Source organism: Cryptomeria japonica, chromosome 6 (genome assembly GCF_030272615.1).
Source record: "Cryptomeria japonica chromosome 6, Sugi_1.0, whole genome shotgun sequence".
In the NCBI taxonomy this organism is placed as follows: Eukaryota; Viridiplantae; Streptophyta; class Pinopsida; order Cupressales; family Cupressaceae; genus Cryptomeria; species Cryptomeria japonica.
Genome location: NC_081410.1, coordinates 226987601 through 227003191, shown reverse-complemented (window position 1 = coordinate 227003191; position 15591 = coordinate 226987601).

Below are 15591 nucleotides of genomic sequence, written 5' to 3'. Positions count from 1 at the left end.
AAGAAGGTGGGATGGAGACCACTGTGGGAGGTGTCGCGGGTGGCATTGATTGAGCTTGGATGATTGATGGGGCTATGATTGATTGAGTTTGAATAATAGGTGCAATACTTTGTGTGGGAGTTAGGTCTCCTTGTGATTGTTGGGCAAGAGTGGATCTATTAAATTCAAGTGGAAGTTGAGCTCCACTCTCAAGGAGAGTTTTTAGAAGTGTAGTAGGATTGTGTTGAATAAAATTTTCCATCATCTCTTGGTTTATAAGAATCCACTAGGAAAGTTTGCACTTCCGGAGAGAGTTCATCTTGGCTAACCATGTTAGGATTTTGGCTTTGATCTTGATTGCTAGGTTTCCCACTTTGTGTAGGATCTTGTGTGGGATCTTCATATAGGGCACTAATGTCTGGTATGCCATATTGTTGTTCAGCCATCTTTCTCTTTTGGGATCGAGTTGTAACCATACACGAATAACCTTGGAAAAGTTTGGAGGGGGAAATTTGTGATGAAAGGATTTAGCAAGATATTTGTGGAATTTTGGATTTTGTCTTTTATGATGAGGGATTTTGTTGATTGGTATGGTTCTTGGATTAGAGCTTGGATTTGATTAAGATTTGACACCTTAGTCCTTGGATGAGGATTTTAGGTGGTGGATGCAACCACAAGTAAGGTGATGGCCAAGTTGTGTAGAATTTAGACCTTGGATTGATGATTAAAAAGCCTCTCTTATACCAAGGGTTGGCTAATGACCCTAAGCAAAGTAAAGACATGAGTTAAGAGTCTTGATTGACTCAAAAGGATTAGGCAAAAGGTACTTGGAGAGGATTCCCCTTCAAGCATGAGAGCCAATTGATTAATGATGAGGTCTAAATGGAATTTCACAAGGCATATAACCTTAACGCGAGGTTAAATTGGATTAGAGGATGATTGGATTTGAATTTTGATAATTGATTTGATAACGGTGGGAGATTGATTTAATGTGCTAAGTCCTTAGGAAATTTGAGGATGATTAATGGAGGAGGTATGATAGTGATGGCTTAGAAGAAACTCGATTACTAGGTTGTTCTTGGCATGAACATGACTCAATGGAGGATAGATTCAAATGGCAAGTTATATGAAGGGACATGACCACCCTAATTTGGATGATAGTTGGTGTTTCAAAGGACAAACTTGAATGTTGATGGAGAGGATGAACTCTTAGCTTCTCTCTTGAGCTTATGAAACATGGGACGGACGGAGTTTTGACACAATTTTGGACTTTGTGTGGGTAATGACTTGGACAATTGTTTGTGTCTTGACAAGTGTTTTTGCAAAGTGTTTGGGGATAGTGATGTGTTTTTAGTCTTCTCTTGGCAAGTATGTATCAAACAAAGCAAACACAATGATCAAATGCATATTATCTCAAAGACACTCATGCTCATATACAACATTCTTAAGGTTGGCAAGGACAATAATCATTGGATCCCAATCGGTTTCCCAGCTACGCTTACCCAGAGCGGACACTTAGATGCTTGACCCCACTGGCTCCCCTCCACAACACTCACTTCTTGGGGAAACCAAGCATCAATTCCTATGAAAACTCCTCATGGTGAACTTTGTGTCTCTGCTAAGGGCCGTAAAAATATGGGCGGCTTCGGAGGTCCAGCCTCCTGCACCAATGACTAGAAGGGTTTTGGCCACTATGAACAAGGTGTTTAGTAAGTCTTCTCGTTAGGAGCTACCCTTCAAAGTTGTGCAAGTGCAATTGAGGCCTATAGCCCAACGAAGCACCAAGAACTTAGTAGTCACGCAAGCGTGATTGAGATCTCTAGGATCCTACTAAGCACCCAATGTGAGAGTGAACTCTCATATAGCCCCAACCATTGACCCTTTCAGAGTCAATAGCCTATTTATTATAGTGAGTTGGGAACCCCAGGTCTGGGTGTACTCACTTGGGTCGATCCCCTCTTACCTTCTCAAAGAGCAAGTTGGGAGGGCAGGCCCGCTAGAGGTAAACATGCAATCAAACAAGAAAAGGTTGGAGGGTCTGGATTTTTGATCGTCTAGCTAGACGAGAGCATACTCTCTTACCTTTACACTTTTCTTAAAGATACATAAGACAATGGTTCATTCCATTTTAATTAATATCTAGGTGCCTAATTTAAATAAATGCACAATGTTTGGTCAGATTTCTTAGGCAACCTACAAAACAACTTGATTAGTAGTTTGAAAAATGGAGTCTTCAACAAGCATCCTGCAAAAGACAACAAAATGACAAAAATATTAATTTTTTTTGAATTTTTGGGAATAAGTAGAAAAACATGAATAAGAACTTTTTTACTAATGACAAATGTGGATTTGGAGGAAAATTTGATGGGTAAATGGTGTTTGACTAGGTTTTTGCTACTTTCCAAGGGATAAGCAAGCGAAAAATGGGGATTTTGGAGGAGAGATGAAGGAATGGAAAAATTTGTCCAAGGGGGACAAAGAAGCAAAAATTGGAGATGGACAATATGGGAAAATTTGGAGGTGATTGGATAAAAGGGGAAGGAGTTATGGCAAACCCTTAAAATAGAGGAATGTGGGATTTTGGGCTTCAAAAAGTATAATTAAACAGAGCAGATTTCAAATTTGAATTTTTACAAAAAAAAATGAGGATCGCGCAGGAACAGAAATGAAATAGAATTTTTAATTAATTCCTGCGATCAGACAAATTATTAAAATTAAACTGAAACATAAATGAAACAGAATTTTTAATTAATTCCTGCGATCAAACAGATTATTAAAATTAAACAGAAACATAAAAGAAACAGAAGATAGATAGAAGAAGAAGAATGAGGAGGAGATGGGAGAATGCACAAAGCGCTCGCCCTGAAATACAGAGCCGCCAAAGATTTTTTTGTTTTTCTACAGTCGCGCTATTCCGGAACCTACGTCTCACAACTCACAGAAACTCAAAAAAAAAACATTAGTTCTTAGGGACGTGGGTCCCACCGGGCATGCCAGAATGAAGAGGGGAAAAAGACCTATGAGGTGGATTAGTTAATAAGCATGCAAATCAAACATGGAAGTATATGAAATCAAAGACATAATTTGAAATGCATGAAAACATGAATAATCAAAATGTATATACCTCACACAATCCTTTTACCTTCTCCTTTGGATGGAGCTTGATGAAGTGAAGGCACCCTTGGACGATGCTCCACTTGATGTACTCCTCTTGCTTGCTTGATGTGGATGGCTCTCCAATGTTGTGCACAAATGGAATGGATTTGGAAGATAATGGAAATGAGATGATTAAGTGTGGATGTAGGATGATTTTGACATGATAAGGATGCTAAAATGATTTTTCTAGGCTCAAAAGGGCAGAATAAGATTACTGAACTTGGAGATGAAGAATGGAGGGATGGAATCCTCAATTTATAGGAAGAGGAGAGGAAGAATGGATGGCTAGGATGGATTCAAGATGAAGGGCTAGGATTGCTTGTGAGCTCACACAAAGCCCAAGAGAGGGTGTGGAGACCAAGAGATATGCCTTAAAGGCATTTCTTGTCTCCACACTCCTCAAGGTACATTGGGAAGACTTCCCAAGGTACCTTGAGAAGAGCAAAGTGCATTGGGAAGACTTCCTAATGTGCCTTGAGAGGAGCAAGGGATGTGACATTCCTTGAAGAATGGGGAGGAGGAATTTAAAATTATCCAAAAAGGGATAATCATGGGGATTGGAGGAATAAGAAGGAATTAAAAATTTCTTGGGAGAGGAGATGCCTAGAGGATTGTGAGATTTTAAAGATCTCACATTCACCTAGGAAAAGAGCATTAAAAACTAGTGGTTCGATGGAAGGGACAAGGAGTTGACTTCGTGGCTAATCATGATGATTAGCCATTAGAAACTCATTAGGAGGGGGTTTAGAGGAAATGTTAGGTGGGATTAGGAATTCTAGGAGGATTTGACTAGGAGAGAGAATGAGTGGAGGGAATTAAAAATTAGAAGAATAAGGTTAAGTGAGTTTAGGGAGTTTCTAGAAGAATTTATTAGGTTAATGATTAATTAAGAAGATGATTTGTAGGAATGAGGTAGGTTAGCTAATTAATTGAAATTAATTAGCCAAGAAGAAGATTTTTGAGGATTTAATCTTTTAGAAGAATAAAGAAAGGGATTGATTTATTAAATAAATCAGTCACATGCTATAGTGACAATATCAATTATATTTAATTAATATTGAGGAGAATTCTAATTAACATAATTAATTAATTAATTATGTGAGGAATTAAAAATAATTAAAAATAATTATTTTTAAGTGTCTACACACATAAAGTAAATTTATCATCCATAGGGTACCACAACCATATTCTGATGTACCTTGCAAGTATCTAAAAATCATTTTCACCACCATCTCATGATTTTCTCTAGGATCACTCTGAAATCTTGAAACAATACAAACAACATTCATAATGTCAAGCCTAGTTTGAGTCAAATAAAGCAGACCTCCAATCATAGTGATGCTCTGCAAAAAGGATTAGAAAATCTGTTTGATGGCAACACACACAAGAGCACAAGAAACAAATGTTAGTGTTAGCAACAAAAGATTATCCTAAACAGGCATATCAAGAGAGATATTAAGCATGAAATAGAAAGCATATAAACATAGAATAAAATAGCTAATCAAGATGCTCATAGTTGCTCCTCCCTTGTTCCTCTCCTCTCCAAGTCCCAAATGAGTGTAGCTCTCAGCTTTTAGCACTAGCCATGGATGCCATATGGAGATTCAAGATGGTTGAATATGATAAGCAAATCCTATGCAAGTGTAGATAGTGATGCTATGAGAAAGCTCTATGCTAATGCCAGTATAACAACAATACTCTAATGCTTCTCTTTCTTTGCTTGAGGAGAAGGGTTCTATTTATAGAAGAAATGGGGAAATGAAGGGTTAAGATTGAATGGTTTAATCAAGGGCCAAGTTTGAAAGTTGGGGATCCATGTGCACAATTGGCACCAATAAAATGGTGACAAGTGTCAACATAGGATTGGGTTGAGAGAAAGGGGTTGGAGGCATTGAATGCCTGAGAAGACTTCATGGTTATCTAAAGGCTAAGGGTCAAGTCTAAATTAAGCTTACCCATTGGATTAAGAGTTAATCCAAGGATAAACCTTTGTGCAAATGATTAAGAGATAATCATGGTCAAAGCATTAAAGGCCTGATGAGACCCTTGGGTTGGGTAGAGGTTGAGTCAAAACAAATGTTTTAACCATGTGGGAGGGTTTGAGGTAACCATTAATGGTTATTGGAGACTTTGGGGATTAAGTGGTTGAAGGTTGAAAGCTTTCAAAGGTTATCCAAGACTTTGAGACATTTAGTGGTTGAAGGTTGAAAGCCTTTAATGGTTATCAAAGACTTTTAGGCTTTGAGAAGTGACTCCATTTTGCTTAGGAATGTGACAATATTTAGGGGATGGATTAGGTTAATTAGGAAAAGGTTAGAAGAATCTAGAAGGGGATTAGATTTTGCAAGTGGATTTGGTGGGTGAGGGAAAATAGGATTTTATTTAAAATAAAAATTCATTTATTTCAAAATGTGTGCAAGTTGCATTTGTAGGAAAATGCAAGTGGGGTGGGGATAATGATTTAAATAAATGTTTTATTTAATTTATTTAAAAGAGGAAAAGGGATTTTAATTAAATAAATAGATTTTATTTATTTAATTGATTTGTATTTGGCTTAATGAATTAATTAAAATAAATTAAATAATTTATTTAATTAATAGAAGAATGTTTGGAGATGAATTAATTAAATATTTATTTAATTAACTGATGGCTAGTGGATTTTTAATCAAATAAATAGCAAATATTCATTTAATTAAAATGGACAGATTTGTGTGACTACACATAGATTTGTATCTTGTAGGATTTACCGGTGCGGAAACATCTTTTCTTGTCAATTTCTCACTTGTAACCATAGGAGTACTTACCAGTTTAGAATATCCCATACCAAATTTCTTCAATAATTCCTTAGCATATTTAGTTTGACAGATGAAAATACCTTTGTCAGTTTGAGTAATCTACAAACCTAAGGAAAATTTCATCTCACCAATCATAGACATCTCAAATTCTTTCTCCATATTCTTAGAAAATTCTATGCATAACTTATCCTCACCTCCAAAAATAATGTCATCAATAAATACTTCATTAATTCATATATCTTCATCAATGATCTTATAATATAAATTACTATCAGCACTGCCCTTAGTAAAACCAAGATTCAAAAGATATTTATCCAACCTTGCATACCAAGCTCTAGGTGCTTGTTTCAATCCATATAAAGCTCTCCTTAACCTGCAAACTATATATGTATCATCTGATAGTTAAAAACCATCAGGATGCTCAATATAAACTTCCTCATCAAGATCCCCATTCAAAAATGCACATTTAACATTCATCTGATAAACCTTGTTGCTTTTATAAGCAACATAGGCAAGAAATCATCTTACAAGGTGCAAAAGTCTCTCCATAATCAATTCCTTCCTTCTGAGAATATCCTTTACAAACCAATCTAGCCTTATTCCTTATAACTTGACCATCCTCATTCAATTTATTCCTAAAAACCCATTTAGTTCCAATAACATTTTTATTTTTAGGTCGGGGAACCAAGGTCCATGTGTTATTTTTCTCAATCTGATCTAATTCTTCTTTCATAGCTTTCAATCAATATTCATCTTTTCATGCCTCAATTACTGATACTGGTTCAACTTGTGAAATTAAACATACCTCATTAGTTGCCATTCTTCTTCTTGTCATCACTCCATTGCTCTTATCCCCAATGATATGATCTTCTGAATTATTCAATCTCATATACCTAAGAGTCTTATGACTTTCTGTTCCTCTTCCATGTTCTTCAGTTAATGTAGAATTCTCTACTACTACTGTAGTAACTGGTTCAACTCTCTGTTCCAGTAAAGGTCCTACCAGTTCAGATATAATCATTTTCACCGTTGGTTCCTTCTCATAAACTCTGATTTGACTTTTTTTCAGCTCATCTACTTTGACATTAGCACTCTCCACAATTCTCTGCAATCTCTTGTTATAATATCTATATGCTTTTCTTTCATTAAAATAACTAAGAAATATGCCTTCATCACATCTAGGATCAAATTTCCCAATAATATCATCTCTCTTGATATAACATTTACTATCAAAAATTCTGAAATACTTAACTATAGGTGAATTTCCAAACCATAATTCATAAGGTGTCTTACCGGTTTCTCCTTTGATATGTACTCTATTGAATGTATAAACCAATGTACTCACTGCTTCTCTCAAGTCGATATGAGGTAGACTAGCTTCCATCATCATTGTTCTAGCAGGATCCAAGATAGTTTTGTTCTTCTTTTCCACAACTCCATTTTGTTGAGGTGTCCCTGGAGCAGAAAATTATCTTCTTATACCATGCTTGTCACAAAAGTTATTAAACTCACCGGATGTGAATTTTCCACCATGATCTGATCTCAAACATTTAATCTTCAATCCTTTCTCATTTTCTACTTTAGCCTTAAAGATTTTAAACTTTTCAAATGCTTTATATTTTTCTTTCAGAAAAGTAACCCACGTCATTCTAGAATAATCATCAATGATTAGCATGAAATATTTATCACCTGAAAAACTTTTAACTCTACCAGGGCCACACAAATCAGTATGAATAAGATCAAGAACATCATTTGGTTTATCTTGTATACTCCTAAAAGAGGTTCTGACCTATTTACCCATTTGCCATTCTTTACATACCGGATTATAGGGCTTCATAATCTTAGGTATATCCCTAGCTGCCTTAGTTGAACTGATCTTCACAATGCAATCAAAATTCACATGACACAACCTTTTATGCCATAACCAACTCTCATCAATCTATGTAATCAAACATGTCTTCTCACCAAAGTTCAAATGAAATATATTATCTTTTGTCTGTGTACCGATTGCAATCTCCAAGATAGATTTGTTAATGATTTTGCATTTTCCATCCTTGAACTGTAATTGAAATCCCTTATCTACCAATTGTCCTACACTCAAAAGATTATGCCTCAAACCTTCAACATAATAAACATTGTCAATATTATTCTTACCATCCAGTGATATAGTTCCTTTTCCTTTGATCATACATGCCTTGTCATCTCCAAATCTAACTAGACCACCATTAAATTCTTGCAAAGACAAAAATTTCCCTTTATCTCTAGTCATATGATGTGAACAACCACTATTAATTACCCATTCATCATTGTCTTCAATTTTAGTATCAAGTGCCTTCTCTTCAAGTACATTCTCTTCCAATGTCGGATTGTCTTGCTTGATAGCCAGAAACACCCATTCCTTCCCATTGTCGGATCCAATAGTAGAGTCTTATGCCAGTTCATCATCAGAATCAGTAATGCCTTCCTCATCCGCTAAATCAAAGAAACATGAGATGGGTGGAATTATCGTAGACTTGTACCTATGTTTTGAAGCATAGAAGTCGAAAGTCAAATAAAGTTATTGATGCCTTGAGTAGAAGGAGGAACTTGCTGACAAAGATGGGAGTGGAGGTATTTGGTTATGAGGAATTGAGGAATTGGTATCAAGATGAATTGGATTTTGCAGAACCTTGGAAAGCTTGTAAAGAATTGGTTATGGTGGACATGAGCAAGTGGCTAGATTATTTAATTAAAGATGAGATTTTGTTTAGAGGAACTCAGTTGTGTATACCTAGGATCTCTATGAGGGATAATCTGATAAAAGGAAATCTTAGTGGAGGATTAGCAGGACACTTCGGTGTTGATAAGACGGTAGCCTTGGTTGGTGAGGATTACTTTTGGCCCTAGATTCATAAGGATGTTAGGAGATTTGTGCAAAGCTATAGAATTGTCAACTTGCAAAAGGTAGTAGTCAAAATATTGGGTTGTATAAGCCTTTGATAGTTTTGAAGAGACATTGGGAGGACCTAAGCATGGATTTTATACTTGGATTATCTAAGACAGATAGAGGAAATTATTATATATTTGTGGTGGTCGATAGATTCTCAAAGATGGCACAATTCATACCCTGTAAGAAGACAACATATTTCGTGCATATAGGTAACCTATTTTTTAAAGACATGGTGAGACTACATGGATTACCTAAGAGCATAGTTTCGGACAGAGACACTAAATTTGTTAGATATATTTGGAGGACACTTTGGAAGAAGATGAAGACAAAATTGAAATTCAATTCTACTTTTCACCCAAAAACTGATGGACAAACAGAAGTAGTAAATAGGTGTTTGGAAAATTTGTTGAGATGTTTAGCTGGAGAGGAAATTGGAAGTTGGGACTTAATCCTTGCACAAACAGAGTTCACCTACAATAATTCAGTGAACAGGAGTACCAAAAGAAGACCCTTTGAGATCGTTACTAGAATACACCCTAGAGGCATATCAGAGTTGAGATAGGTCAGTAATGAAGATAAAAGGAGTGCAAAAGTGAAAGAATTTGCAGAACATATGAATACAGTACATAATCAAGTCAAACAACATTTGGAGGACATGAACAATAAGTATAAGGAGAAAGCAAATGAAAAGAGGAGACACAAGGAATTTGAAGTTGGAGATAAAGTAATGGTGTATCTAAGAAAAGAAAGATTTCCAGTTGGAACCTTCAATAAGTTGAAGATGAGGAAGTTTGGACCTTGTAATATCATGAGGAAATTTAGTTCCAAAAATGCATATGAAGTGGAGTTACCTTCTACTTTGGGTATTTCACCTATATTCAACATTGTAGACCTACACCAGTATCATGAGGTAGAATTCAGTGAAGACAATGCAATAGAATTGGGGAAGCAGATACCTCAGAGGGTACCAGACCAGATTGAAGACATTATGGATAGTAGAATTGGGCACAACACCTGAGGCAAACAATACAAAGAGTATATTATGAAGTGGAAAGGCAAACCAGTTGAAGACTCGTCATGGATTTCTTAGGTTGAGGAAGACCATTTTGGTTTTCCTTTGACCCCTGCAAAGTGAGGGACTCATTTTTAATCAACCTCAGATGTTTGATGAAGGAGCATACCTGGTTCTTGGCAATCTTGCATCAATGAAAAACATTTTCTTTTTGCTTTGCAGTTTCAACATTTCTTTCTATGTTTCTTTGCATTTGCACACTGAATTTTGCAGAGCTTGATTTTGTTTGTGGACATGTTCATCTATCTTATCCTATCTGTGAGATGTTTGGATCTTTTTTCAGCAAGTTATCGCTTCTGAAATTTGGGATAGTTTTCTGACTTAAAGCACCAGAGCTTCCTGGATCTATTTGCTAATGGAGAATCTTGTGAAACATTTTTGTAGCTTGCAGAGCCTAGTTTCATTGCTTCCAACATTCCTTGGCTTGTGGTTGAGCTTCCCTTGGGGTCTACACATCATTCTATGTTATTTTCAGAGGGATTCCTTTGGCAAAGACTGATGTTGTTGTTTTACACATTACATCTTCTTCATCGGCAATTGTTCCATCTTGGGCTGACACGGATCATCCTAGAGATATGAATATCATATAATTCGATGTTATTAGGCATACAGAAGTACTATATGGAATATAGAAGATCAATCTTAAGATTAGGAGGTCCGAATTTGGCTCACATTCTTGCTTGAGTTAGATCCTGTATTTGAGCATGTTTGTAATTAGGCCTGTGTTGAACCTTGTAAGCCTGCATGTTGTTGGCCAGTTGTATTTAAATTCTTTGATTCAATATAGTTTGTTTCTGCATTGCCTCCATCGCTTTGATTTGTTTATGTTTTATTTCATTTTCTACATGGTCCAGACTATTCTCTTTGAGGACTTACTCCTGTCGTGACTGCACCAAACTCCTAACCGAAGATGAAAAGAAACAAAGAACATGAGACACACTTTGGGATCCCAAAAACCTAGGGTTTCGAAGTGTGAAACGCAAAATAAATAAAGAACACACTTTGGAACTTCGGGAACCTAGAACTCCAAAGTGAAAACAAGAGAAACAAAATAAAGGGACACACTTTGGGATTCTAGGAACCCGAGGTTCCGAAGTGCGTCCAGAAGAAAGACAAAAGAAAGCAAAATTAAACACAAGGACACACAAAAATAGGAGAAAAAAATAGAAAAGGAAAAAAAGAAGAAAGGGGTACCCAAAATTACTAAGAAGCAAATGGAGGGGACGAGTATGCAGGGAATACCACCTCCTCTAAAGATGTAGGAGTAGTGGAGAGAATATAGGGAGTAGGAGGACAACTAAGTGTCTTCCTCCTCTTGACTAGGAGTAGAAGTTGAGAATTAATGTAGCTAATTTAAATATTAGGAAAAATTAATTTATTTAGCCACATAGGAATGAGTTGGAAAATGAGCTGACGTGGAGATAGAATGATGTAGAAAATATCTAATTAAATAATTTAAAATTATTTAATTAAGGAAGACTTTAGAAGAATTAAAATAATTAAATAAGTGATATTTAATTTTAATAAATTGACATAGAAGAATAGGACCAGTGAACCAAATAAATAAACTTTTCAACTTATTTATTTAATAGAAGAATAAATAGTAAATATTTATTTAATTATTCATAGCCATTTTTTAGGTGTGTACACCACTCTTAAACATCTTGCCAATATATGCATGCAATATGACTTACAGTATAACAAAGGAAAATGACATATTGAAATGTGACTTTTACTTAAATGAACATTATATTTCATGTATGTATTCTTGTTGGGAGAGAGAAAGTGTGTGTGTGAAAGAGAAACACAATTTGCTAATGCTAAGCATTTGGCTAGCGCCAAATTTGGTTAGTGTCAAATTTGACGCAAGTGTCAAATGGAAATATGATTTTGAAAGTACATTTCAATTGGGCTAGCACCAAAATTAGTGCTTGTCAAATAGATTTGGTTTAAGAAAATCTTAGACTCGACATACCAAACCTATTGATGCACACCAGACATTGTGAGTTCCCTATTTGGCATGCACCCAATGGCTTCGTTTGAGCAAAAAAAATTGGCAAAATTTTGGTCCCCCATCTTGGTGCACTTACCCAATGAAAGCACATGTGGTAACCTTTAATAGATGAATCAAGCAAGACAAAAAGGAAGGTATATTTTTTTATAGCTCTAAATATCAATCATGAATTAGATAGAAAATATATGTAAATAGTTAACCCTTTAGGCAAATATCTCAAATGGGTAGATTGAACAAAAAACATGCTTATAAGAAGAAGCACCAAACCCTATAAGAAAGATCTATCAATAAATCATAAATGAAAAAGGATAATTCAAAAGTTAAAATATAGAGTAATCCATGATAATTGTAGATTACAAAATCTTAAAACCATAAAAGCGCACTAACTTGTGTAGACTCAACTGGGTTCACCAAAATGAAAAGGAGAGTGTTCGAGGGAACTTGATTTGATGAAAATGTTGTTGTAGGTGCCTAAATGGTTTTAGTTTTGAATCTTCTACCATGTAAAAAAATGAAAAGGAGAAAACATAATTCTTAGGGTTAGTTTAGGCTAATAAACAAAATGTATACAAACATGTGAAATTTGTTGGCAATTGACACTCATCCGGTGGATACTAATTCATGATTATTAGCTTTAGGGTTGTCATTGATGGAAACTCTTTATGGAATCCTATCTGGTAGCTATAGATCTTGATAATCGGAAGTGGATGTGAATCGGTAACCAGTTAACCGATATTTTAGGTTGAGTAGAGCAGTTTTGGTCTGGAAGCCTTCCGGTGATTGCGGTGTTATGAATAGTGCATGGGATGATAGGGCCGACATAGAGACATCATTTTATCATCTTTTTGGTTATCCGGTCAAGCCAACAAAAATTTCACATTACACTACAGGTCGACTTGATAATTGTCTATTTTGTGATTGCGGATATATAAGATCGGTGCAGAAGATCTTTTTGGTGTGTGATATGATAATATGCGAGCAAGTGGTGATCAAGAATCCCTTTTAGCGTAGTTGCACGTGCACATTCTTGATCTGGTAGCTGACTGAGACAAAAAATAGAGCAAAGTAGCAAAGGTGGTATAGTTAGAGTTTTGGCACTTAGAACTTATCCAAACATTGTTAGATACTAATTTGGAGTTCTTTCATTGTAATTCATCATTGTAAATGATCTGTAAGGTAGTGATCCTTCCAAAGTTGTAGCCCTTATTGTAATTGAGTTGTAAGCTCTAGGCAGTGTTCCTGAATGCTAGTGCATTACCCTTCACGTAATATTATTTTGCTACTGGCCATAGTGGAATAATATTGTGGCTTCAAATCCCACCGTGGTTTTTCCCATTTGGGTTTCCACGTAAAAATCGCAATGTTATGATTTTGTGGTTGATTGTTTTATGTTTCTACATTTCAGTTTCATGCTTATATTTCCGATGGTTTGAGGTTAAGTCAAAAAATTTAATAACCGGTAGAACACCGATTCACCCCCCCCCCCCCCCCCTCCCTCTCAGTGTTCCTTGATTCCAACAAAATTAACCTATACTAAATAATAGATGGAGCATAATGGATGACAACCATGAAGACTCATTCTACAATAATAGGCATGACTAGAGAAACTAAATGATCATTTTTATATAATTTGATATATTTCTCACAAAATGTCTTAAAATTCTGAATCCAAAGTGAATCAAACACTTAACACATCATTTTCCTATCACCAAATATAAAGCTAAATATGATATTTAGTTATTTAATAATCTAATTTATTTTAATTATTTTCATTATGTAATACATTTATTTGATTAGTTTAAATAAATTTAATAAGATATAATTACTTTCTTCCAATAAGTATTATCTATAAAATTATTAAAAATACAAAAACTCTATATAAAAAATAATTACTAATTATTAAAAACATTACCTTAAAATTTATGTTGTTAATCCCTTTCTCAACTACTAACAATATTATTTTAAATAACTATTTAAATAATTTTAAAAAACCCTCCAATTTCTCGTAACTCTATACATACACTCCAAACTTTTATCCCTCTATTGCAAATGAAAGAAACAAAGTTTCTTCATGTGATAATCAATAAAAACCATTAATTCTATACATAAAAAACCATTAATTCTATACATAAAAAACCATTTAAGTGCATTCTATTCATGAATTATATAAACTATTAGCAATTGTATGTATTACTCTCACACTTTATCTTTCTTCATCTCTCTTCACCTTTCTCTAAAAGCCCTTCTTTAATATTCTTCGACGAAGTTCCTGATGGTCAGTAAAAATGACCTAGCAAAAAATTTTCATGTCTTAGGTGAAAGATGGGTCATCTGGATTTTATCTTGTTCTTTGTCTTGCGCTTCAAGCTTAGGGTTTAGGGTTTTATGCCTTTTGTCTAAGTCTTGGTAAGAGCCCCTAAACTTGTTATAAAATCGCATTACTTTATCACTTAAGTCTGAGGGTTCTAGTAACGTTGGTGGGGCCTTTTTATGTCCTGGGCATTTATTTTGTTTGGTGGGTCTTATGTTTTCCTAAGTCCACGCTTTGATTTTCCTAGGCGGGTCCCCTTTAAGTATTTTGTCAGCTTCTAAAATGTTCCTAAGTCTAGCCTTAAGTTTTTTGCTGACATACTTGTGATAATAGTCAGGCTACTAAAGTTTCCCATTATTTGCACGTGTTAATGGGTGGAGATCTTCTAATCATGATTAGAAAAATGCTCGGTCGTTAAACGGATAGAGAAGGCACACACCATGGATAGTAGAGTAAAGTTTAGACAGATCTGATGGTTCTCGCTACCCCACGATAGAATGTTCTTGGAGGTTAATGATCACAACATCGCGAGATGATGTCATGTGTCTAGGGTGAGCTGAGATAAGCCAAATGGTGGGGGTCGCTAACAACAATGAAGAGGATGATGAGTTGGATATGTCATGTCATGCTTTTGATATTTTCACTTGCCACATAAGATGGTCAATGTCAGATTGACTAGTATGGATCGTGTGGTGTGCCATCGTGGAAAGAATCAATGGTACAGTTTCAAACTTGGTTCAAATATGAATTTGAGCCGTTTTCCACTTGCGCGAGCAATAATAGCGGACAAGACGGTGACACTTGATTCTAGGATTGTAATAAAAGACTTTTCATAATTATTTTTATTCACAAAGCGATTCAGAAGTAACCAGAAGGTGATTCTAGGATCGAAGAAGATCTGAGCGAGCTCCTACAATGCAAAATTGAGGTTCACCTAGTGCATATAAAGAAGTAAGTTGTCAAATTCCCCTTCTGTGTTTTCAAAGCCTTTGAAAGCTGTGAATTGAGTGAGATTGTGGTGAAAGGGTTGTGAATTATTGTAGGGTTAAAAATCCTGGTATAAAAGGGGTGAGATTTTTCATTTTTCTGTGTCAAGATTCTTAAATCTTGGGTTAATCCCTAGTTTCCTCCTCCGTCTGTCGGTAATTGTAGAAAAGGCCCTAATCTGATAAGATGGCTCCCTCACGGAACCACTCAAGGCAGACAAAATATTTAAAGAGGAATTTGTATGATGACTTTCTTGACCAATTGAAACCATCAACAAATGATAAGTATCAGGGGATGAGGTTCATTCAAGGCAAAACCCTAGGAGAAGGATTGGTTGATAAATCATAT